General features: G+C 34.9%; 1 protein-coding gene across 4 annotated transcripts in view; it reads left to right on the forward strand.

Moving 5' to 3' along the window:
* Positions 1-26,159, forward strand: part of PKIA (cAMP-dependent protein kinase inhibitor alpha) — a 95,198-nt gene that overhangs the window by 53,459 nt on the left and 15,580 nt on the right. For 2 of the 4 annotated variants that reach the window (XM_082432897.1, XM_082432896.1), the window contains one exon: positions 8,424-8,550. The exons of the other annotated variants lie outside the window; for them this stretch is intronic. The gene's annotated coding sequence lies outside the window, so the exon portion shown is untranslated. The remainder of the gene's footprint in view (positions 1-8,423; positions 8,551-26,159) is intronic. 4 annotated transcript variants of the gene reach the window in all.

Here is a 26,159-nt window from a genome sequence, read left to right on the forward strand (position 1 = left end):
CATCAGAGAAGATTAGACTTATTTGACAGTTCATAATTCCAAGTTATTTGGTATAAAAAGACCATATGCACTTGTAGGTGCTTTCAAAATAAAATTTCGAGAATTTTTTTTTTTTTTGCTTAGTCTTTCCTAGTATGGAGATTAAGCAAACTACCTAAAATTGCTAGCCATTCTTTTTTCATTTTTCTCATTTTATTCATTTATCTTGCCCTTCACAGAAATGATAACAAATGAGTCTGCAGTTGCATCTGCCAATTTCTTAAGTCCTCTATTATCCACATTATGAAATCATACTAATATGAATGCTTCCAGTATTTTCAGAGCTCTGTAGTTATTATACTTTAGCATTCTGTATGAAGTATCTTATGTAAGTGTAAAATTTAGACTCAACTTCTGGAAGCTTTTGATTTCTTAGTTCAAAAGTGAGAGATCCTTAGTTCAGCCATATGATTAACAATTACTTGTATAGTAAGAAGCTCCTAAATTATTGTTTTATGGATACTTGGCAGTTTTCTTGCCATTTCTCAGAAGTTCTCTATTAAACACATTCTCTCTCTTCTCCCCCCCTCGCTGTCACACACACACACACACACATTGTGATTAAAAGCACAGACTTTGGCATTATGAAGTCTAAGGTTCTATTTCCAGTTCTGTAGTTTCTGGGCCACTTCACTTTAGGCAAGTAACCTAATGTCTCTGAACCTTGTTATTTTCATCTGTAAAATGGAGATTACAATTATATCAGACAATCCTCAAAACATCCGTAATGATTTTAGAGTTTCAGAGTCAGGTACAAGCAGGCACTCAGTAAATGGCTAGTGCTTTTATTACTTTATTATTATTTAGGTCTTGGTTTTCCTTGAGTTTGTGAGTCCCCATAATGAAATGTAATTTCCAGTAGATTGAGTAACACCTGTTTTCACCAAAAATTTTAACTGAGTTCATTGCTTTCTGTGCAACCCAGATTAGTTTTCTGCCTTTTTTTCTGTGCCATATGTAGGTGTTCAATAGATTTATTTAATAAATGTATGGATGCATGAATGTGTAGATGAATTTTTAAATGCTTCTTTTTGAGAAGGTAGAACAAATGTGACACAGTAGAACAGATAAGAAAATAGTCCATGGAAAAAATGGCAAAGTCACGTATGTGCCCAGGGCCAGCCTAAGAAGAATTGCTTTTTTTTTAAGGAAAAATGTGTTGAATAGCTTATTTTAATTATTTTTAAAAGTTAAGTACAGGGATTTCCCTGGCTGTCCAGTGGTTAAGACTTTGCCTTCCAATGCAGGGGTTGTGGGTTCAATCCCTAGTCGGGGAGCTATGGTCCCACATGCCTCGCAGCCAAAAAACCAAAACATAAAACAGAAGCAATATTGTAACAAATTCAATAAAGACTTTAAAAATTGGTCCACATCAAAAAAAAGAAAGTTAAGTACAAAAATTTGCTGATGATTTCCATATTTAGCGCCAATAAAAATAATGTGAGATTAGCTGTACTAAAACAGAATGTTGAGCTACATTCACATTAAGTGACATTATATAGTCTAAATTTATGGAAAACTTCTGAGATAGCTGATAAAAAGTAAGATGGTGAGTGACCTTTGAGCAGAAAAAGACAGAAAGAGAAATGGCCTTTTCTACATTCTATTGTGCCTGCAAGTAAAATGCTTGGTAGTCTAGCTACAAAGCTATATGTCATTTGGCTTTAGGCACCTACTGTGATTTACCTTGTGAAGATCAGATTTTGCCATGGAGAGGATTTGTAAAAGTATCACATATTCCAGTACCATTGGCAACCACAGCTACCAAAAACTCCAATTTAAATTGATGAACCTAATATCAGATGATAGTATCATTTCCTTGTGGGTGTTTTGGGAAAAGGTGGGTAGGAAATGTATAAAAGTGAATCCTTTATTGACTGAAATAACAATTCATCATTTTGAAAACATAAAATACATTAAAGTTGTTATAGCATCATGTATTAATATTTCACTGTACTTTAGACATTGCCTACAATCAACGTTTTCTGCCCTTTGAAACAGAATCATGCTTGTGGTATGCATTAATCATATAAAAGATTAAACACTGAAAAGAAATTCAGCCTTTAAAGACAATTTGCTTTGATTTATTCAGTGGGTTCTTCCAAAAAGTTAATACCAAGAATTCTTGCTTGTTGAATTGGAGTTACAAATTCTTTCAGAGTTACTTAATATTTTCTTTAATATCAGTATCAAGGAAGGTAAAGCAAATTTACATATTTATTAGGAAATACAGGCACATAATCATAAAACAAGAAAACACAACTTTTTTTATAGACTTTAGTTTTTAGAACTGTTTTAATTTTACAGAAAAATTGAGAAGATAGTATAAAGTGTTTCCATATACACTATACCCATTTCCCTCTATGATGATCAACTTATATTAGTATGTTACATTGTTATAATCAATTAACAAATATTGATACATTATCATTTACTATAGTCTATACATTAGTCCAGTTCCTTAGTTTTTACCTAATGTCCTTTTTCTATTCCAGGATTTCATCCAGAACATCACATTATATTTAGTTGCCATGTTTCCTTAGGCTCTCTTGGGTTTGATAGCTTCTCAGATTTTCCTTGGATGACCTTGACAATTTTGAGTAGTTAGGTTTTTGTAGGATGCCCACTACTGGAATTTCTTTGATGCATTTTTCATGATAATATTGGGATTATGTGTTTTGGGGAGGAAGACCACAGAGTAGAAGGGTTATTTTGTCAGATCACATCAAGTGTACGAAGTATCAATATACATTATGAATGCTGAGGTCGACCTTGATCACCAGGCTGAGGTAGTGTTTTTCAGGTTTCTCCATTGTAAAATTACTGTTTTCCCTTTTTCATACTGTACTTTTTGGAAGGAAGTCAATATGCTCAGCCCACAGCTAAGGAATAGGGAGTTATGCTTAAGATGGAGTACTACATAAACTATTTGGAATTCTTTTGCACTGGAGATTTATCATTTCTCCCTCATTTATTTACATATCCAATTATTTATTTATATCAGAAGAACTCATGGATTTTTACTTTATACTTTGGGTTATAATCTAATTCTACTTTATTTACTTTGTTCCTCAAATTGCTCTAGTCCTGACCCTTGTAAACTCTTTTCAGTTGGCTCTTGTGCCACTCTGATGTATCCCCATCCATATATTTTTTTTTGGAACTTCCTTACTTTCTGACACTATAAGATGGTCTAGGCTCATCTTGTATATTTACTGCCCCAGTCCTAGAATCAGCTATTTCTTCAAGGATAACTAGGTCTTTTTAGTGGAGAACGGTATCAGACAGCAGGATCTGGGTGTGGGGTGTGCTAATTGCTGCTCGGATGTCATTGCTTCTAGATCTCAGCTGACAGAGCAAAGAGATAATATGTGTGTACATTACCCATGTATATGCACATATCTATAAGTATCTCTCTATATAACCATGTGTATTAAGGTAATATGAAGCAATATTAAGCTGAACATGAATGTATATTGATGTTTCCAACTTTAATCTGTTACCACATAGATCATTTTAGCCTCATCTCTTGCTTATCTTTAAATTTCAACTCCAGCAAAACACTTGACTTTTAGAAGTATGAAAATCAAATTGTAGCAACTTTGGGAAGCCACATCATCTAGCAGAATAATTCTTAAAGGGAAAGGTGTATATCATCAAATTTTAATTTACAGTCAGCAGTACTTTTTAACATCAATAGGCCTCCAGACCTCTGCTTCCAAGAAGATGAAGTAGCCCACTTCTCCCAGGTTCTCCCACTTAAAACTAAAACCCTGAACATAACAACAAACAAACATAGGAAGACACTGAAAGGTGGAAATGAGAAGGCAGACTTAACTAGGGACTTTGGGACTTGAGGAATAACATGGTGATGAGTCCCCTGTGTTTCCTGTTGCTTCCCATACATCCTGGAGAGGGTATTACAGGAACCCCCAATCAATAACCACCAACACAACAACAGACAAAAAAGCTTCAAAAAAAACCCTGTTCCCCCTAGCCAAAGTATGAGGAAAGGGGTTGCTAAAGACAGAAAACCATTTGGGCAATAATATACACACTACTCGAGCCAAGTGCCAGTGGAATATTGCACCCATCCCCTACGTCCTGTGGTTTCAGTTGGACCAAGCTAGGATTTGATCTTCCACACCACCCCACTCCTGCCCTCCAGAAGAGGCAGTGCTCTGATTCCCCACCAGGGTTGTTTCAGTGTGGTCCAGTGGTGAGCTGAGCCTCCACCCCTTTCCATTAGCAAAGAGACTTTAAAAGGTGGTGCCTGACAGGCTAGTTAACACTGGGCTGCCCTCACACAGTCGTGGGGTCCAATGGTGGGACTTAGCCTCCATCTCTCCCTGACATCAATAATAACAGGATGTTACAGGTTGGAGGGGGTAGACACCCCACTAACCCTCAACACATGGTGTCAGTGAGACCCAATGGGGTGCTGAATCCCCATAACCATCCTGAGGCAGTAAGACAGAATGAGATGGCACAAGCAGAGCTAGACGGCAGTTCTCTTCCTCTTACCCTGGTGTCAGTGGGGCCAGCAGGTAGCTGACCCTCTACCCATACCCGGCATCAACAAGATGGAATGAAGTGGGAGGAAGGACAGCAAACACTTCACTTCTCCCCTCCCCTGGTGTCAAGAAATCTACTGGGGAGATGAACTTCCACTCCTACTAAAAGGCAACACAATGATATTAATGTTCCCACTTTTGGGGGGAAGGTGTCAGAAGGGCCAGTAGGATAGCTGAACTTCTACTTGATCTGTCTGCAGTGAGACAATGTAAGTGCCCACTTTTGCTGGGGTATTGTCAGTAGGGCCCAATGGAAAGCTGTATGTAACCCCCCAGTCCTCATACTACACCTCAAATAGGATGACTTCCTGCTAAAAAGTAATAATAAAATTAAACGGGATACAGAGTCGTATAATAACTCATGATGTTTAGAATACAATTGAAAAATACTCATGACACCAAGAACCAGGAAATCACAGAATAAATGAGAAAAGACAATGAACATACACCAACACTGAGATAAAACATCTATTGAAATTATCAGACAAGGATTTTAAATAAGCTGTCACATAAATGCTTCAATTAGCAATTATGTCTTCCTTGACAGAAATGGGAAAAGTAGAAAATGTAAACAAAGAACTAGAAGTTATAACAATTAAAACAAATGAGAACAGTAGAACTGAAAAATACAACAATCAAAAAACTTTGCTCAAGAGTAGAGTAGAGATTACAAAGCATAGAATCATGAACTTAGAAGAGATCAATACAATGTACCAAATCTACAGAGAAAAATAGACTGAGGGGTAGAGATGGGAGAAAGAACAGGATCTCAAGAACCTGTAAACAGTAACAAAAGCGCTAACATTCATATCATCAAAGTTCCAGAATGAAAAAAGAGAGCAAGTAGGACTGACAAAGTATTCAAAGAAATAATGACTAAAAAGTTCCCAATTTTTTAGAAGACATAAACACAAATCCAAGAATCTGAGCAAACCCAAAGAGGAAAAACACAAAGATATCCTTGCCAAGACGCGTCATAATTAAACTTCTGAAAAGTAGAGGCAAAAAAAAATCTCAAAAGTGGATAGGCAGAGACAATGCATCACTTATTGAGAAACACCAATTCCAATGACAGTATATTTCTTGTCTAAAACTATGGAGTCAGAAGCACTGACATAACATTTTTCAAGTACTAAAAGAAAAGAACTCTCAGCCACAAATTCACACATTTTATATCCACTTTCTTGTTTGACTTATATTAATGGACTACTAACTCATCTTTCTATATCCGGGACTGCCATCACCCTTCTCCAAAAATCTAGTCACAGTATTTCCAGAGTGATCTTTCTGAAAATGAAACAAATTTTTCTTATAAAAATACCTGACTGTGTTATGAAACTTTTCTCTCTTCTAAGTTACCAGTTAAAATCCTTCAATGGATTCCCATCTTTCTTGGAGTAAAATCTCACATCCAAACTCTCTTTGTCCTTTTGGGCTGCTGTAAGATTATACTGCAGGTTGGGTGGCTCATAAACAACAGGAATTTTTTCCTCACAGTTCTGGAGGCTGCAAGTTCAAGAATAGGGTGCCAGTATGGTCAGATGAGGGCCCTCTTCTGAGTCACAGACTTCTCATTGTATCCTCACATGGCAGAAGAGCTTAGGGAGCTCTGTGGGGTCTCTTTTATAAGAGCACTAATACCATAATCATTTCCCAAAGGCCCCACCTACTAATACTATCACCTACGGAAATTAAGATTTCAACGTATGAATTTGGAGGGGAACACAAAGACTAGACCATAGCACTTACTATACATACATGGACCATTCATGATCTGGCTTCTACCACCCTCTCCATTGTCTTCTTTTCTTACACTCCAGTGAGCATTTCTTATACTGATTATGAATGGAACTCCTTTCTGGACTGATCCTTAACCATTCATTTTCTGGCAACCATGGATTTATCTTCTCTTTTCCTCAAAAATTCACCCTTCCTTCGTGTTACATATCCATTTCAATTGCCTTCTACAGGAAGCCCTACTGATATCCCCCATATACTACTGTCCACAGCATGAATTAAGGTCTTACTGTGTCTTCCTATAGCACTCTGTAATAATTTTTACGGTAACACGGATTTTCTTATTTGAGTGTCACAATACATTGATTTCTAGGTGGCACGATAATGATTTTAGTAACAGTAACACTGGTGCCTAGTTTAACCCATGGCATACTACAGGTGTTCAATAACTGTTTGTTGAATGAGTGAATGAATGAATGAATGGTCAATTTGAAATCTTAATCATGTTACTTTTCAAAAATCTGTTAAAAGATACCCACAGTTTTCCAGAAGATTAGGGACTTAGGATCTTAAACTTGATTTAATAGAAGAAATTTTTACTCATACATCATGCTTAAATACCTCAAAGTAAAAGCATTAACCCAGGAATTTCAGGTTATCCATTTGGACTTGCAAGCCAGTAATTAATATCTCCTTCCCCGACTGTATTAGATGGTTTCAATGCTCCACTCATATCTCCCCAGCACTCACCATTCCAGTATATGCTGATAGAATCATGCGATCACCTGCAATTATCCACCTTAGGGCAGGCCAGAAGTGTACAGGAGTTAATGTATCTGGGTGTAGCTTTCAACCAAAGACAGAGGGGACTGGAAGATAAGTACTTCAAGTTTCTCACTGATTCTTGGGATAACTCTGAGACATGTTCTATAGAGTTTCACAGAACTCCCCTGAAGTACTGGCAGCAGTTCCCTGCAGGAGTAATTTGTTCAGTAATGCACCTCTGTTGGCTTCCTTCCATGCCTCCATTCTCAATTCCCACTCCACTTCTGAGTTTTCTGGAAGCACCTCCCAGATGAACAGTTTGCATTCAAATTATTGCCTCAGGTTCTGCTTCTAGGGGAATTCAATTTATAGCCTCCTCACAATCCAGTGCTCCTTACAGAGCCATCACTGGTACAAGTACCAAGGCATGGCACATTATCACTCCTCTTAAATCCTAATATTTTTAAACAGATAGGAAAGAGCATGACCTTGAAGAGAAAAATAGCTTATATGAGAATGGCCAATGGATAAAGGGAAGGAGAGACAGTGCCATTTGTTTTCCATTAATGATAGTGTGAAATTTATGGGCAGATGGTCTAACAGGTGTGACTATAATTTGAGAAGCCTGCTCCCTTGGTTACTCAGAAGACTGCTATTGTTATTATTATGGAACCACAACCTCATGACTTTATTGCTTCACTTGATGTAGCCTTTTCCTTTACGCTTAAATCTTTCTAAATCACTGAATTGCAGCCAATAGATTTATTTTCTCCCTGTGGCTCCATCACAAAAAAAGACACACATGTGCACACACACACACACACACACACACAGAGTTTTGTGTATGCCAGTGCTAGAAAAGACAAGCTCATGGTGCATGTATGCAAAGGATATTGTACATTACAGGTCTCTGTGAAATAGTCTTCTGCAGGTTCCTATGTTTATTTTATGAATAATTAACTTTAGTAAAGTTAATTTCCTGAAGATCTTGATGAAGACTGAAGAAAGGAAGTAAATTTTAAAGAAAAAGACTTAGAAACTTGCCCTTTTTGCCCTCTCTTTATGTCTTAATGAGCAAAGGATAACTGGGCCTTTTTTGAAGTCTTTGCTTGAGTTGAAGACACAAAATGCAACCTGTACTCTTATCATAATATGTTCAGTTTATGAGTACACAAACTTATAAACTATGAATTTCCCTAAAGTTATTATACCATTTAGAAGATGTTTGCTTGGACGTTTACTTAAAACGAAACAATTGAGGTCTATATGTCCAAATAATTTCCTTCTGTCTTGCTGTCTCCATTTCAGTTTCCTGAGCTTCTGGGAAGGCCTGGTTTCCCCAAAGGAACGATTTCTGGTAGAAGTCTGAAGGTCTGACCCAAGAAAAAAAATCCAGTATAGCCAATGAATTGAGGACAAGAAGGTTTCCAATCAGGTAGGAACATTTAACCTCATACATTACAATCACCTTAAGTAAGGTGTGCTGATAGCTGGATATGATTTAACTGCTTGGAAAAAGATGCATATATAATCTACCCCACAAGGAAGCTGTTCTCAATTCCCTTAGAGGTTGTGGTGTTTATCAGAGAGTGCCTTGGGGGAAAATGAATACAATAACAGTATGATGCTTTTTTTTTTTTTCATTTTTAGCTCATTGTTGCCAAGTACACTTGGTGATCTTGGTGCCTGTGGTTTAATTCCAGGAGGTTAGGCATGTGGAACAGCACATTAACCCTTTTTAGTATTTCCTCCCAAGACAAATCATTTTTATAGGTTGTCTCCATGATCTTCTAGTTGCTTATCAAAATTAAGCATCAAGTCTTCTAAGTGAGCAATAGCCCCAGTCAGTGTGAGGAAATCAGCTTGGTTCTTATTGGGGCACATCTTCTTGGTCTTGGCACCAAGTGAGTTCACATAGGGAGTTAGAAGGAGGAGAATGGGGCATGCGAAAGAGGAGTTCTGTGCTCTCATTTACCTATGCATGTTGAAACTCCACTAACAGTTTTATTTTCATTAGCAATTTGTGATAAAAACTTAGGGTAAAGGGAATAATGAAGCTGTCCCATTACATGGCAGGACAAGATAGTAGTGACATCAAAATCAGGGCCTGTCCATCTCATTTGCAGTTATATACTCAGTGTTTAGCATAGCATTTGACCCTTCACCAGTATTCAATAAGAAGACGCGTGTTGAATGACTTAGGGATGAATGAATGAATGAAAAAAGTTAATATGGTAGAAAATGTGTTTTATCCTTATATTTTCTTATGTGTTGACTTCTGTATTTCAAAACCCAGCACTGTAACTGACACATAGAATATAAGCAATAAAATTTGTTGAAAGAATGAATGAGTCCCCACAATTCTACGAATAATTTTAAGACCAACACAGACCCCATATTTGCCAAGATCTATGACAGAAGTATCCAGAGATGAAAGCCTGGATCTCAGCTAGTGGTAGAGCTGACAGAATTAATCTAGTTTTAATAATTTACAGCTCATCCCATTACATTTAGGCATAGTACCTACATGAGCCATACAATTAAATGTGGACTGAAAAAAAATGCACAACCTAGAAGTTGAGAATTATGTTTTATTTGGAGGACATACTGAGGACTTACGTCAGGAGACAACCTCTCAGATAGCTCTGAGGGACTGTTCTGAAGAGGTAAGGGAGGGCACAGGGTATTTAGGGGTTCTTGCAAAAAAAAAAAACAGGTAGTTGGAACATCAAAAGATTACTGTTAATTAAAGAAACTAGACATCTTAAGTTAATAAATTTAGCACTTTTCTGTATATGGTGAGATGCAAGAATCTGGTCTCATGGAAATCATTCCCTTGATATGCACTTTAATTATCTAGGGCCAGTCTCCTGTTTTCTCCATCCTGAATCCCCTCAGGGTGCAGCTTTGGGGGTGGCTTCAGTGGCTGATGGCTTGATGGCTCTAAGGTCCTTTGTTACTGATACGGCAGGCTACATTCTTTGTCCATGTAAATGACTTGAATATGGATAGTAAATCTGTGGATTTGCAAAACGTAATTCTTGGAGCATTTTTATAAGGACAAAGTTAAGGGCAATTTCAGAATCACTAGCAGCTAAAATTGCTATTTATACTTTTCCACAGGTAGGTAGTAATCTGCTGTTGCTCTCTTCAGTATTCCCAAGGGATAACAAAAGCCATTTAATTCAAGAAAGAAATGTAAAATTTAGCACAATGCAGCTTCCACAAAACCAAACACACAAACACACACCCAACTCTCGCAGATATGAAGTAATAATCTAAAATAGAATCCTGGAACTAATTGTAAAAGAAGAGCAAATGTACTCATATTGGATAATTTTATTCTTTTATTAATGTTTGATATATTTATGTATTTATTAGTAAAATTCAGAGTTGCTATATGGAGAAATAGCTTTGTACCAATATTGTCTTTGTATGTGTTTATCAATAATGTATGAGATTGCCTCCTCTGCTCCTTTTCCTTTATTCTCTTGCAGGCAGTAGATGTAGTTATCAGTTGTTTTTAAAATTTCTAGGCAGCCAAAGGACTAGTATCACTTAAATAAAGAAGGCAAATTGTCCCAAAGTAGGAACAATTTTCCTTCATTATGGAACATAAAGTCCTCATATGAAGGGGGAAGAATTTCATAGCTAAAAGCTTTCAACTACAGAAGATTTATGAGTAACTGTGTATGTTGTTTCAAAGTGGACTCTCTATAATTAATGTCTAGGGGTTATCTTTGGTATATAATGGATTTTGATTTTTTAAATATTATTAGATAATATACAAAAGAATATATTTAATTGTATGTAAGTTATGAGAAATAATAAACTCCTGCAAACACACCACCAAAACTAAGAACTAGAATCAAAACTGCTGAGTCTTGTCTCTGTTCTCTACCCTGATCCCACCTTCCTGCTTTCACCAAAGAAATCACTCTGATCTTGGCTTTATGTTCAACATCCACATAATTTTCATCTGATTTTGCTTATTATTGAGATTTATAAAATTGATATCATACTTTAGTTCTGTGCTTGCTTTTTTTACTCAACATTATGTTTCTAAGGTTCATCCACTTTGCTTTAACTAGTGTTCATTCATTTGTACTACTGTATAATATTTTATTGTATAAATACAAGAAAATGTGTTTATTATTCTATTAATGATATTTGGGTTATTTTGGACCTATTATGGACAGTACTTCCATGAACATTTATTATAATGTTTCCCGGTACACATGTGCAAGATTTAACATAAGTAAAAGAGTAGACATACTAAGAGAAGAATTGCTGAGTTGTAGGGAATTCAAATATTCAACTTTAAAAAATAATGTCAAAATGTTTTCCAAAGTTATGGAATCAATTTTCAGTCCTTTTGCTCTATAGCTTCACCAGTTAGAATGGCCAGTCTAGTCTTTTGTTCCTTGTATTAGTCTGCTCAGGTTGCCCTAGCAAAATACCTCAGATTCAGTGGCTTAAAAAACAAGAGATTTATCTTCTCACAGTTCCGGAGGCTGGAAGTCCAGGATCAAGATGTTGGCAGTTTGGGGTCCTCCTGAAGCCTCTTTCCTTGACTTGCAGATGACCACTGCTTTCTTGTTATGTCCTCACATGGCCTCTTCTCTGTGTGTATGCATCCCTTGTATCTCTTCCTCTTCTTACAAGGACACCAGTCATATCAGTTAGGGCCCCACCATTATGACCTTATTTAACCATAATTATGTTTTTAAAGGCCCTGTCTCCAAACAGCCACATTGGGAGATGGGGCATCAACATACGAATTTTAGGGAACACAATTCAGTCCATAACAATTTTAATTTGTATTTCCCTAATTACCGATAGGTTGAGAATCCTTTCATTTGTTTAATAGTTGCCTATGTTTCCTATTCTGTGAAAGTCCAGAGAGTATCTTTTGTCCATTTTTCTACTGTTTACCTTTTTCTTACTTATTTCTATTGTTCTTTAAATACAAGCAAATAATCCTTGGTCAGCTATATATGACACAAATAAGTTATGTCATGCCTTCTCACTTTTTTAATGTTGTCTTGTGATAAATAGCAGCTCTCAATTTTAATGAAATCAAATTTATCTTTTAGCTTAGTGCCTTTTTGTTCTACTTAAAATGTCCTTCCCTAGTTTAATGCTACCCAGATATAGTAGATTTTCTTCTGAAAGTTCTAGTGTATCTTTGTTTTATATTCAAGCCATTAATGCACTTACAATCGACTTGTCTGTATTATCCAATTTCTTTGTTTTCTTATGAATAATTAAGTTTTCCAGGACCATTTTGGAATGAATGGATTTTTTAGGTGTGTCTGAGCTGTTCTTGACCATTCACATAAATTTCAGAATTGGCAATCCTGTAAAACCTCTATTAAGTATTTTTATTGTAATTGTATTGTATGTATAAATTAAGTTGGGGAAAATTTACATCATTACGATGAGTCTTTTCTATCCATAAACAAGATGTATCTCTCCATTTATTTAAGACTTCTTTAATATCTTTCAGTAAGGTTTTATTTTCTCCATAAATGTCTTGCACATCTTTATTTAGATTTATTCCTAGGTAGTTTTTTTTTTCCATTTTAAATAATTTTTAAGCTCTCTCTTTGTTCCTGGATTATAGAAATCCAATAGTTTTTTGCATCTTGAGCTTATATCCAGCCATCTTGCTAATATTGTTTATTAGTAAGAGAGAGGATTTTCTTAGCAAAGAGGAATAAATGTAAAATTAAATAAAAATGTTATGGTTCAGCTCTGGTCAATAGAACGTTCCATGATAATGGAAATGTTCTTAGTGCTGTCAAAAATTATAGCCATTAGTCACATGTATTTTTAAATTTTTAAAAGTAAATTCAATAAAATTCAATAAAATTAAAATTTCAGTTCCTAAGTCAAACTTGCCCACATTTCAAGTATTTAATAGCCACTTGTGACTAATGGACATTATACTGGACATTGTAGCTCTAGACTATTAGACTGTGAAGCCATGCCGTCCCGGGATTTTATCTTTGTCAGTGGCATAGTGAGATCTTTCATGTGACAGTTATTCTGTTATTAAAAAGAGAAGTTACTTAACCTAGTCATCCCTAACTTTTTGAAACAATCCAACATAGCTTTCACCATCCAGGAATTTCTTGAATCATATTTATGTTTCTAAACTATTTCTTGCATCAAGTGTTCACTTTGTAGCAAGTTCATTGTCCTAAAATGGCACATACCAAAGTATCAAGAGGTTCCCTTATTCCTGAAAAGCTGTGATTGGATGAAGAAGACCTTGTTACCCTGCCTATATGATTTTTATTATAATCAGATGTTAATCTGTATCAGTCTCCATATTCAAAATTCACCTTCAAAATTATATGTTATTCACATGATGGTTGTCTTTATTTCATTTAGCTAGTACCATGACCTTATAAATGCAGTTTTGGTCATTTTCTCCTAAAATCTCATATTTATCTGTGTGAAAATACATCTCCTACTTCTTTGCCCTCTTATAAACTCTTCCTGTAATTTAATCCTCATGAGCTTTATTTTCCCTAATTTTAATTACTTAATATTTTGTAAAACATTTAAGAGATCACTGGTACGCTCTTTTTTTCAATCATCTATGCATTTAAACAGTGTGTTGCAATAAGAAATAGTACTGTTAATCAGAAGACCAGAGTCCTAGTTTTACCCATAAAAATGAACTATATGTGCATTTAAATAAGGTTTATATAAGGTTATATAAGGTTTATTCTGATTCTAAAATTGTCATGATTATTTAGAAAATTATGTTTGAAATATGACATTATTCAAAACCAATAAAGGTTTGAAATCTATTAAAAATCTACAAAGAATTCAAGTATTTCACCTTTTCCCCTGATTTGATATTAAACTGTAATCCTTCATCTTTCACTTACAGCATGCTGTAGCTGCTATTGACACAAAGACAAAATATAATGTCTAAATATTGTGTACTTGTTTTTTAAACGAATACTTTTGTTTAAAATTGTCTTTTACATAAATTCTTGATTCCCTTTTCACAACTTTTCCATTCCCCATGCTACTGCAATCAATCACTCATGATAGAAAATTATTCTCTTTTCTGTTTGCTAAAGCTCTTTTTAAAATACCGAGTTTCAAATTATCATCAATTCAAGAAACTTTGGAAAATGAACTTCATAATTTCCAGAATGAATATTTTGTTTCACTGGCTACCAGGACACCATCCTCTCCTAGATTTCTCCCCTCCTCACTCACCATTCCTTGGCAGTCTCCCTTGGTGATGCCTCCCATCCCTCAACGTCTGTTAGAATGCCCTAATGCTCATTCCTGGCCCCCTTCACTCTCCATCTACCCTCACTACTCATGAGTTTTAATCTAGTCCCATTACTTTAATGGGAAGATGACTTATGACTCCCCAATTCATACTTCTAGCCCTAACCACTCACCTAACCTCCAGACTCCTAATTCCAATTTCCCACTAAATATCTCCAATCTATGCATAACAGACATTTCAAACTTAGCAAATAAAACTAAATATTTTGCTTTGATCCATCCATTGCACTCCAGTTTTTTCTGGTTCCATAACTCATCCAGTTGCTCAGGCCAAAAATGTTAGATTCATCCTTAAACTCTCACTTTCCCACAATTCCTATGTCCAGTCCATCAGAAATTCTTGCCAGCTCTAACTTGAAAATACATTCTGAATCCACCTACTTCTCACCTTACTCTTGCCATCTTTACTTACTCCAAGACATCATTGCTTGCCTTATGTAATGCAATAGGCAGCCTCTTCCACAACCTCCTTGCTTCTTCCCCTCTTGCCCCAATCCTTATAGTCTATAACCAATACAATAGCCAGAATAATCCAAAAAAAAAAAACCCATAAATCATATCACATTATTTCGCAAAACCCGTTGCCATCACTCTTAGAATAAAAATTAAACTTTTTACCTGTCCTACTTGCTTTAGTCAATGTTTCTTCTGCCCTACTCTCCAAACTCGTTTACTACTATTATTCTCTCACACACACATCCAGATTTTCTTTCTGCAGTGGCTTTCCCAACATCAGGGCCTTTGCACTTGCTATTCTCTAAAACCTGGAAGATTTTAAAAATCTGTAAGATTCCTCCAAGCAAGATCTTAGAAGGTATTTACATTTCATTTTGTAGAGACATTTGGTAGAAGACATTTTTGCAAAAGATAGATACATTTTACTTTGGCGGCTATTCACACATCTAGCAATTTCCAAGTTGGTTAAATAACAAATGTGAATTAATGAAGCTAAAATAAAAGAACTGTAGCTGGTGAGACCTATGTGTTTTAAACCGTGAACTTTGAGGAACTGTAGACATGCAAACTACACCATGGTTTCAGTGTTAATGTGTGAGAATTAGCTAAGGTATTTTCCAAATACTTATTACTCTCTAAAGAGCTTCTGAGCAGGAAATCAAAACAGGGCCTGTGGACCTGAATTTTATCAAGTACCTCAGTTGATTCTGTTGCAAATGGTTTTCAGTCAGCCCTTTGAGAGACACCAAGCTGGGGTATTTGCCCAGATATGATTACCAATGGTCATTCAAGTCACCAATGAGATACAATCGAGAATCAACAAATGACTGAAAAGAGTGACAAAAGAAGAAGAGGATCCAGTAAGGACCAGTAGAGACGCTATCCCAAGCACTCTTGGCTAGGAGTTTTACAAATCCATTCATATAAATGGACTGATAGTTAACAGCCAAATGGCACTGCATATTTTTTTAAGTTGCTGAGTATTAAAGTGTATGGCTAAGCATCATAAGTTTTGTTAAATTATATTTTGGTTACTATAAAAGTAGGTGTACATTGTGTGTCATAGGTGTAGGGATGTAGATGTGTAAATACATGTTGTCGTTTCAGTTCTTCAGCTGATACTTCATAATGTCTTTGTAACTTCTAAATGAAGGACCTCTTCAAATATTGTTTAGAAAAAAAAGATACCTGTTCATCCCTGTCCACCTCCCTTTCTTCATCCCCTTCCTTGTCCCTTCCCTTCTTTTTTTTTTTTTTTATATCTTTATTGGAGTATAATTGCTTTACAGTGTTGTGATCCCTTCCCTTCTTGAACAAATTAGTCCATTAAGTGAGGTAAAATAACCCTTTGTCAGCATGGGGGAGGTGGGCATTCAAGGAACCACATGACTTGGCATTGGGTCTCAGAGTCTGAGAAAGGGGAGAGGATGTCTGCATAAGGGAGCCTGGAGTTGACTGCTGAAGTCTGATTCGTGTGAAAGGGCATCCACATGAGGAAGTGGCCTTGGCAACCACTCTGTACAGATAGTCATAACCCGTGCCAGGTGGAGAAAATGTGTGGGATGGGAAAGTGGCAGCTACAAGAATTTACTTAAATACAGGAAGATTGATCAAATAAGTAAGGATATTAAGGATATGGTAATCAGTGTTTTTTTTAATATCTGTGGAGGGAGTTAAAATATGAAAAGGGCAATGAAATGAATGAAAGGGTGTTGAAAGGGAATGGAGGATGTTAATGTGAACACATGATTTTCAATATAGAGACATTATAGACCTAAACATAGACAATATGTATGCATATGTTTATGAATATGTGTAAATGGTTATGAATATGTGCTTTCATATGTGTGTATGTATATATGTACATAAATCCCCTAGCTCTGCCTATTGAGAGTACCTGGGACCACTACTTCCCAAGAGCAATGAATACACCTGGTGTCCAGATCTTGGTTTCTAAATACAGCTCTCCAACTGAAGGAACTAAAGCTCTTTGGAGAAATGGCTGATTCTAGAGCTACTACAGGGAAAATATAAGATGACCCTAGAACATATTATTGTTTCAAGAAGTAAGGGATCAGCCATAAAAAGAAACGAAATTGAGTTATTTGTAGTGAGGTGGATGGACCTAGAGTCTGTCATACAGAGTGAAGTAAGTCAGAAAGAGAAAAACAAATACTGTATGCTAACACATATATATGGAATCTAAAGAAAAAAAAAATGGTTTTGAAGAACCTAGGGGCAAGACAGGAATAAAGACGCAGATGTAGAGAATGGACTTGAGGACATGGGGAGGGGGAAGGGTAAGCTGGGACGGTGTAAGAGAGTGGCATGGATATATATACACTACCAAATATAAAACCGATAGCTAGTGGGAAGCAGCCGCATAGCACAGGGAGATCAGCTCGGTGCTTTGTGACCACCTAGAGGGGTGGGGTAGGGAGGGTGGGAGGGAGGGAGATGCAAGAGGGAGGAGATATGGGGGTGTATGCATATGTATAGCTGATTCACTTTGTTATAAAGCAGAAACTAACACACCATTGTAAAGCAATTATACTCCAATAAAGATGTTAAAAAAAAAAAGAAGAAGGGAGATATCAAAGAATAATTGGGAAACATCAAAGGATATAGAAGCCAAACTGAAGGGGTTTCCATTGGACAAATCTTGAACAATCTAAGCCTCAAAATAAATAATGGTAGAAACATATTATAGTCAATTGAATAAAATAGAAGTCTATGAGTTCATACTGATTTAAATAATTAAATTGAATAAATTATGTTTGATGAGGAACAGGATGTTTACATAATTACAAAGTGCCTTACCACAAAAATTATTAATAATGAAGGAGAAAAACATAACTTTACAATGGAGATGACTGGGTGATAAACCTTAATCAAATGAGTAAAATAATATTCCAGTAAGGTTACAAGTTAAAAGTTTGCCGAAATTGTTTGATAGGAAGCAGTGAGAAGAACAGCGCTTCACCACTGTGTTAATCCTGTGTGTTAATATGTGTGTTACACATATCCTGAATAATCATGAGACAAATACAAACAGCTAAATCCTACAAAATAACTGATCCATATTCTTTAAAATTTTCTAGTTCATGAAATTCAAGGGAAGCCTGAGAAAATTTTCCAGATTAAAAAACTAAAGAGACAGGACAACTAAATGCAACATATGACGCTGGGCTGATCCTTTTATTATGAAGGACATGATTGGGATAATTGACAAAACTTGAAAGGGGTCTGAGGATTAGTAGCACTGTAGTAATGTGTCAGTGTTAATTTCCTGATTTGCATGATTATATTTGGATATATGTTTGTAGGAAATACTAGAGGATTTGGGGGAGACATTGCATTGTGTTGGCAACTACTCTCAAATGGTTTGGGAAATAAATTATTTTTATTGTCATTTCAACCTTTCTTTAATTTTTGAGATCGTTCAAAAAAGGCAAAGAAAGAAGAGAAGACCCATGAGTCAGGTAATCCTCCTTTTCCTGGCGACTCACATAGTTAAAAGCTCAGTTTACAATGGTGGTCAGCTTTTCAGTCTATTTGTGCTAATTTCTGTTACTAACAACATAGCATCTTATTTTCTATTTGAGGTTTTTGGATTTTTCCTAATTATGCTTTTGCTTTTTACTCTATCAAATGTCTATGAATTTGATAAAGCCCTCGGTATTAAAACAAAATCAGTAAGATTCATAAAAATAAAAATCAGTTCTTGGAGAAATTTATAAATTTCTACCTGCATTCAAATTGGAGTAAGTTGGCAAGAAATTTATAAGGGGAAAATACTATAAGGAGCACTCCCATTCAGAAACTCAAAATGGTTGCACGTGTTTATCCTGTAAGAGGTCTGTGATGAAACAGCAGGATGAAGGCTCTATGTCCAAACTTAAATGCAATCTTTTAAATCACCTTTCATGTCAGGCCATGTAAGAACTGGGTAATTCAATAAGTAAATTAGAACAATTCTTATTTTCAATAATTTCTTAGGTCAACACTTAGAATAATGAAAAACGTATCTTTAACTCCAAGAAATCTGGACAGTTATTAGTTAAAGCAAATGTGTGGTCCTACTGGCCTACACCTGGTTATAAACAGCAGTACGACTTCAGAAAACCCTGGACACTGAGTGGACTTTCTAAATATAGCTTTTTCTTTCTATAAAGATGTTTTACAAGAATGCTATCTTTTGTGAAAATGTGGCCTTTATAAAGGGTACACAGAGACTAAGGTCTGTGACTTTTAGACCTAGAAAAGATTTGAAATATTTTCTTAGCCTGGGAATCCACATTTTAGAGGCATAGAAAGTGAAACCCAATGAAATTAAATATCTTGCCCACCATCAAATGGCAAACAAGTAATAACGACAGCACTCAAGACTCTGTCTTCTAAATCCATTGAATGCAGCATAAATAGATTGCAATAACTGCTTATTTTCATTGTCCTCAACACCACATTCCTTCTGTGCCTTATCCCTCTTCTTTTAAGAGGGATGACAACGTTATCTGCAAACTTTATCTATAACTATTTTTTTTTAAATTTTGCTGTTTTGTAACTCATTTTTGAAAAATTCTGTTTCTATGTTGAAAACGTGTAAGGACATTTACCTTCTTTCTTGAAACACCTCTGCCTGCATTTATCACATTTTATTGTTGAACTATTGTGTAGCAATAAGTACGAAAGCACATCTAGTAGAGGAGATAATGTCAGAGGCAACAAGGTGTGTGTATGGGGGCGGCGGGGTTAGAGTTGACATACCTTAAAGGGAGATGAGGAGAGAGGGCAGAGAATAGAAATTTTATTTATTTGAAAAAATATGATGGCAAGTTAGACAATGTTTGGCTAAACTTAATACAATATAGCTTTCCTTAACTTAAATTTCGGGTTAACTTCCACGCTTTACGTTGCCACAGACTAGGGAATAAACAAAGCAAAAAGATTTTTGTGTACCACCATTTTGTGTTAATTTCATAAAGATTTCTACAAGACTTTTTAAAAATAAATTGAAAAACGAAAGTCTTGTCTTTAGCTTATTTTCCCTGCATGCTTGTACTTTAATAAGTTGATAAATGACATTTAAACTCAATAGTTATGATTAATTCTGTCCCACAATTTTTAAAAGCACTGGGGATTGTGTGCGCATGCATGCGCGCACCTTTACAACCAGTAAAATAAAGTTCTTGATCAAAAAATTATTATCAGTTAGACTATTGAATAAAATCAGATATGATAGAGGGGCCAGCTGTTGGTAGGTTTAAAAGTCACCCTAGGTGATCAATTCATGCAGCAGTGTTGCAGGTCTCTCTTTAGATGAAGCACTTAGAAGTATAACCAAGCATGGCTCTTATTTCATATCTGAGACCTGTTTTATTTAGAGTTCTTTGGCAAGTGCTTGCTCTATGTGTTTTTATAGTCTTTGGTTGTGCTATAAAAATATCAAAATTATGAATTAACAGATATGCAAAAGTGAAATCCTAGAAGATAGGATAAACATGAAGTCCTCTAATTATCACTCAAATAAGTTTCGTTGACACAGAACTGGGAATCAGATAAAGACATTAATAATTCATAATGCTGAAATTAAAATCTTCTAGTTACAGTACAAAAGAAATCCTAATTTGTACCACAAGGTAATGAATTCAGTACTTTTCATTTGTTAAATATTTGCTTATTACCTTGCACCGTGCATATAACACTGTTCCAAAATTTGGAGGACAAACAGGAAAAACAGAAACTCTCTACCCTCAAGTTGTTTATACTGCAGTCAGTGAAATTTCTCTACTTTGAGATCTTTTAATTCCTCAGTTCACTGTAACATCTTCTTCAGATGAATTATTTTTTATTTGTTAAAGCCAATGTTTAGCACTTTTAAATAGTTTCTTCAATGTTCCTGATAGTGAAATAGAGTCATAATGCTAATTTCCAATACTAATTATAGAGTTGATAGGAGAAATGCTCAAGATTGATAGTAAAGTGATTTCGATAATCTACAAAATGTCGTGAGGTTTCCCAGATAACAACTTGTCTCCCAGACAAGAATGCACTTATTATTATATTCCAAGCTTATAAAAATTTTTGTATTTTAATCATATAGAGATTTTACAACATCTTTTAATTCACATTTTAAGATATTTTGTTCAGTAGATTATCTCATTTTAAACTATTGATTTATATATACATACTATGTAAATATTAGTATATATTTCTCAATGGCTAGATTAGTGCTTTCTTAACTACTTAAATTTGTTTAATTCATATTGTTGTTCTTCAGCATTTCTTTTACTCACTGGAGCCTATCCTACTGACTTCAAAAAGCCTGAAAAATCTGAAAATCCCATTTAAAGTAACTGTATGGAAAATCTTTAAAATAACATATAATAATGCTAGAGAAGAAGAGTATTTCACATTGTTCTGAAGATCATTCCATTAATAAAGAGATTAATCAATAATTCTAACATTCAGAGATATAATAAAAATGAAAAACATTAATCATAATACTGAGCAATGACACTTTCAATAAAGGGAGATATTAAATATTGTATAGGAAACTAGTATCTGCAAAGCAGATAAGTTGGCAATGATTATACATATATTTAAAATATGTTGAAACAGTCATAGACACAGTTTTTCTTTTTGGCTGAAAAGAGGCATATTGAAGTGTTTAAGCACTACTTCAACTGGAATAGATATTTAGACACTCTACAGAAAACACATGATTGCAGAAGAGCAGATATTAGCAGGTGTGTGAATGTGTATGTCTTTAATTAATGCATTTTCATTCATTCAAAAAGAAGAATGCCAAATTTACTTTAAAGGTGGCATTGTGTTATGTTAAAGTTCCATTCTTAGACTTTTGCTGCTGTTGCTGTTCCTTTAGTATTCACCAAAGAGTACCGTCCTGTCATTTATCCAAGTTAGAAATCTAGAAGCAATCCTAGGATTCTCATTATAGGGTCCCCTACCTTCATGCTCCCCACTCAATAAGTAACAAATTCTTGGCTCTCCTACATAGGAAAGCTCTCTCCAATGTACGCCTGCTCTGTCACTCTCCAGGTCCAGCATCTCTGCCTCAGCCTCCCACTGAAGTCACTTCTAGTTCATTCTGTGCAGGGCCATTTTTAAACCTTCCTCAGTCCTAGGCAATTGCCCTTTTAGAAGCTTTACCCTAAATGTTATCAAATGCATTAAAATGTGCCCGTCACATATCCAATATAATTTATAGATAACTATATGAAAGCTGAGTAACATTGCTGTTGTAGTATTAGTTGAAAATATTAATTACACAAGTTTTTATCTCAATTTTGCAGATTTTTTTTCATATTCTGGAGCCATTTTTTTCAGGTGTCAAACAATTTTCTAAGTCCCTCTCAAACTCCTATTCCCTAGTGAGTGTGCTTTTACTGTCACAGGGTTGAACAGCTCAGACAGCAAGATGTCTGAAGATGAAGACCATCACATGGATGAGTAAATCAGATACGTGGAAGTTGGAATGCAAAGTGTTTGTAGAAAAAAATATACAAATCAAGGAAGAAACTGCAGTGTCAATTAATATGATGTATATCAGATGATAGTATTAAAAAGCCAGGTTCTGCAGGGATGTCAATAAAATATCACCCTACACAGTAATGTCTCAACACCACAGTATGTGAACTGCTTACATATTAAAAAAAAAAAAAAAATAGGGATGGCAAACCATCAACAAAAAATTAAGTACAGTACGTTCCAAAATGAATGTTGGAAAATGGCAACTGGTTTTGTAAGTGGTTAAATCACCTATCAGTTTCATGACAATATTTCTAAACCTTTAATATTCCATCTTTAAAACTGAGATAATGAACATTCCTCTTTGATAAATTTGTTGATGAATTTAAACTATACAATTCACATAAACTTCTTAGTGTTGTATCTGGCAAATACTTGATATTTTTGTTATTATTGATAAATAATTAGTAAACAATAGCTGTTTTGTTATTATGGTCATTATTACAACTTAGAACAGACCAGAAAATATTACTGAGATTGATTTGATCTTTCATTGTGCTTTTAAAGATGGAAAAGTTAATAATGGGTTATTTTGAGAAGAAATGTGTCGATGTTCTAATGTCCTTGCAAAAACTAAATATTCATTGGATGTAGAAAAAATAGTCTTAGTTTAATAAGAAGGTATAGATTTTAAAAGTATCTTTCCTCCTTGGACTCACAGAGAGCCAGAAAAGGAGATTAAACAAAGGCTTTAGAAAGTATAATATAATAAAGAACAGCACCAGCTCTGGACTCTTAATGCTTTTGTGGTTTTGATGTGAATAACCCCAGGTCCCCATTCTGACATCAGTACTACCACTCACTGTGTAAGACATGGTCAAGTCGATTAACCTCTCTCTGCTTTAGTTTCTTCATCTGTAACGTGCAAGTAATATTACTTGTCAGTTGCCAACCAGCAGTACTTCTTCAGCTAATTGACTGTCTGAGCAGGGATGCTGCAAAGATTAGCTAATAAGTGATTTATAAACCTTTTGAAATATTAAATAAATGATGTAAAAAGCCTTAACAAAAGAAGGACAGAACAAATCATTCCATGCATTAATTCGCTACTTTAGTCATATATATTTTATAAAAAACTTAAAAAGAGGTAACCTTCCATAAAGTGAAAATAGGATAGATTACTTGGAATTCTAGAGTGCTTTTTGTTGCTGTTATTTTTAAAAAATCTTCTGTCATAATTAAGAATACACAGAAGAAAAAGTGTATTAGAGGAAATGATTACAGTTCATCTCTTTATATTGATGATAAGTATTATGAGACAGGAAAAAAATGAATAAGAATAAAGAAACATGCTTTCTGAGCTATCAATACTTTTCCTATTGACAATGGGATAACCTTGACAAATTTACTTTACCAATAAGGATCTTGAGTATGATGATTGAAAATAAATCTACAATATACTTTTTGTAGATGTAAGAACAACATACAAAATCCTGTGCCAAGCATTCTGAGGGGACTCAAAAATCAAAGACCCAGATCTCAAGGAACATATAATATAGGAAGAAGAGCAACATGAAAATAATTAATTCTTGCATAGTGCCAAATTAAATAAATATTAGAATAAAGTTATTCATTTTACCTGGAGATGGGGAGGTGTTGTAGCTTATAAACTGGGCTTGAAAGATGAGGAGGATTTTGTTGTCATTGGGAGAGAAGGTCACTCCAGGTTGAGAAAAACAGCATGAGAAGACCAATAAGAGAACACCAGAGATATAGCAAGTGTTTGCTATGATCTAACTTAGTATACATGGGAGAGATAGTATAGGGAAAACAGCTAGTAAATTAGGTTGGGTTCACATTCCTGAGGGCCATGCAAATAAAGTTACAACTATGTTTTGAGGGTTCCCAGGAGCCACTGAAGATTTTTGAGTATTTTATGTTTAATAAAGTTAATTCTGGTGAAAGTGTAAAGGGTAACTTGGAAAAGAATAAGTTTCGATAAGTAAGTAGTTAGCCTATAATTGCAATAGTCAAGAAAGAGATGATGAAGGGAGTGACCAGACAAAGAACGGAAATGAAGAATATTTAAGAAGCATTGAATGGATAGAATTAAAACAATGAGGTTTGAGAATTGATTAGATGGGAAGAATTAGTGAGATGGAAGTAACTGAACACAATTCTAAGATTTCTATTAATATCATGGATACCTAAGAAAATAGTAGTAATATACACTAAAATGATAAGGATAGTAAATAGTTTGGGGGGTGGAGGTAGAGATGCAGCAAAGAGATTCCATTTGAACTTACTGAATTTGAGTTTTTAAGGACAAACATGGGGGAATATCCCATAGCAGTAAAAATTCCCAAGCTACGCTTCAGAAAAATATCAGGCCCCCAAATTATAGATTTGATAGCCATCTATACACAGTTGGAAATTAAGACAATTGGGGTAAATGGGATTACCAAACAGAACATAAAGAACAAAAGAGAGAAAAAATATTATTTAATAGTTAAGTGAGGGAAAGAGCAAGAAGAAATATAAGAAGATTATGAGGGAATCAAGAGTACAGTAACTATCAGAGCCAAGGGAGAAAGATGTTTCAAGAAGAGAGGAATAACAATGTAAAATGTTGTATACAATTTGATATAGATGATTACGGTGAAAAGCCTATTGAATTTTGTGATTAATCTGTAATGGTTTTTCTCTGAGAAAACAATTCTGGTAAATTGATAGATATGTAAGTTAAATTGCAAAGGAATTAAAAATAAAGCATTGTAAAGGATGCAGGAAAATTAGTATCTACCTCTTTTTCTGTAAGTTTGAGAGTAAATGAAAGTAAAAGGTGAGTGACAAAAAGAACAGAGCTAAAAGATGAAATATATTTTATAACAGGGAAAATGTAAATAATTTTATAGGCATTGGAGAAGCAGGGAAAAGAAAGACTCCAGAAGCACAAGGCAGGATTGAAGGAAAAATAATAGGAGAGAAGATAGAATCAAGAGCACTAGTCAGGTATTAATGTTGGCAAAAGGACTCAAATAAAAAGATGGCAATTTTGATGTGATGATAAAGAAACAGCAATTGAAGGAATTTATATAGGATGACCTTGACATTCTCCATAAAGTCATTAGGCAAGATTTTCTATAGAGCGTAAGCAGATGAAATACAAGTGAGACTTAAGAAACACAAAACAATGAAGAAATTGCTGTTTTTAAGGATGGTGAACGGGTCAGCCAGAAATCAAGAAAGGAATTTATGAATAGCTTTGAGGTCACTTGTTGCCTAATTAGACAGTGAAAATATTTTCTTAAGATAGCCTGTGCTTCTGGCTTTATAACATTTATAGGCTTAGATTTCTCATTACAAAGTTTTGATTTGTTAAGCACTGTGGAAAGAAAAAACAAAAAAGGATTTGAATCTGGGCTAAAGGAAGTTTCAGAGAAGAAGTTAAGTAATAATACAATTGACTAGGTCATGAATTTTCAAAAACAATATGAAAATGTGCCCATGTCAAAACACGGAAAAAAATATATATAATCTTGAATGAAGGCATAAGGATCACAATTATCACATAACTGGGGATCAGAGATGAATTGATGAATAGAGAGAAGATTGAGAAGAATAACCATTAGTATCAAATGTTAGAAATTTTTGAACTTGAGAATTTTTATTATACACTGAAAATCAGGGAAGAAGTGAAGAACTCCCCCCAACAAATGTAGATGGGTTATTATTTCTAGTAGTATTAGTCAAAAACTTACTGTGAAAACCATC

Source organism: Balaenoptera physalus, assembly GCF_965194825.1.
Source record: "Balaenoptera physalus genome assembly, chromosome: 17".
NCBI classification, from domain to species: domain Eukaryota; kingdom Metazoa; phylum Chordata; class Mammalia; order Artiodactyla; family Balaenopteridae; genus Balaenoptera; species Balaenoptera physalus.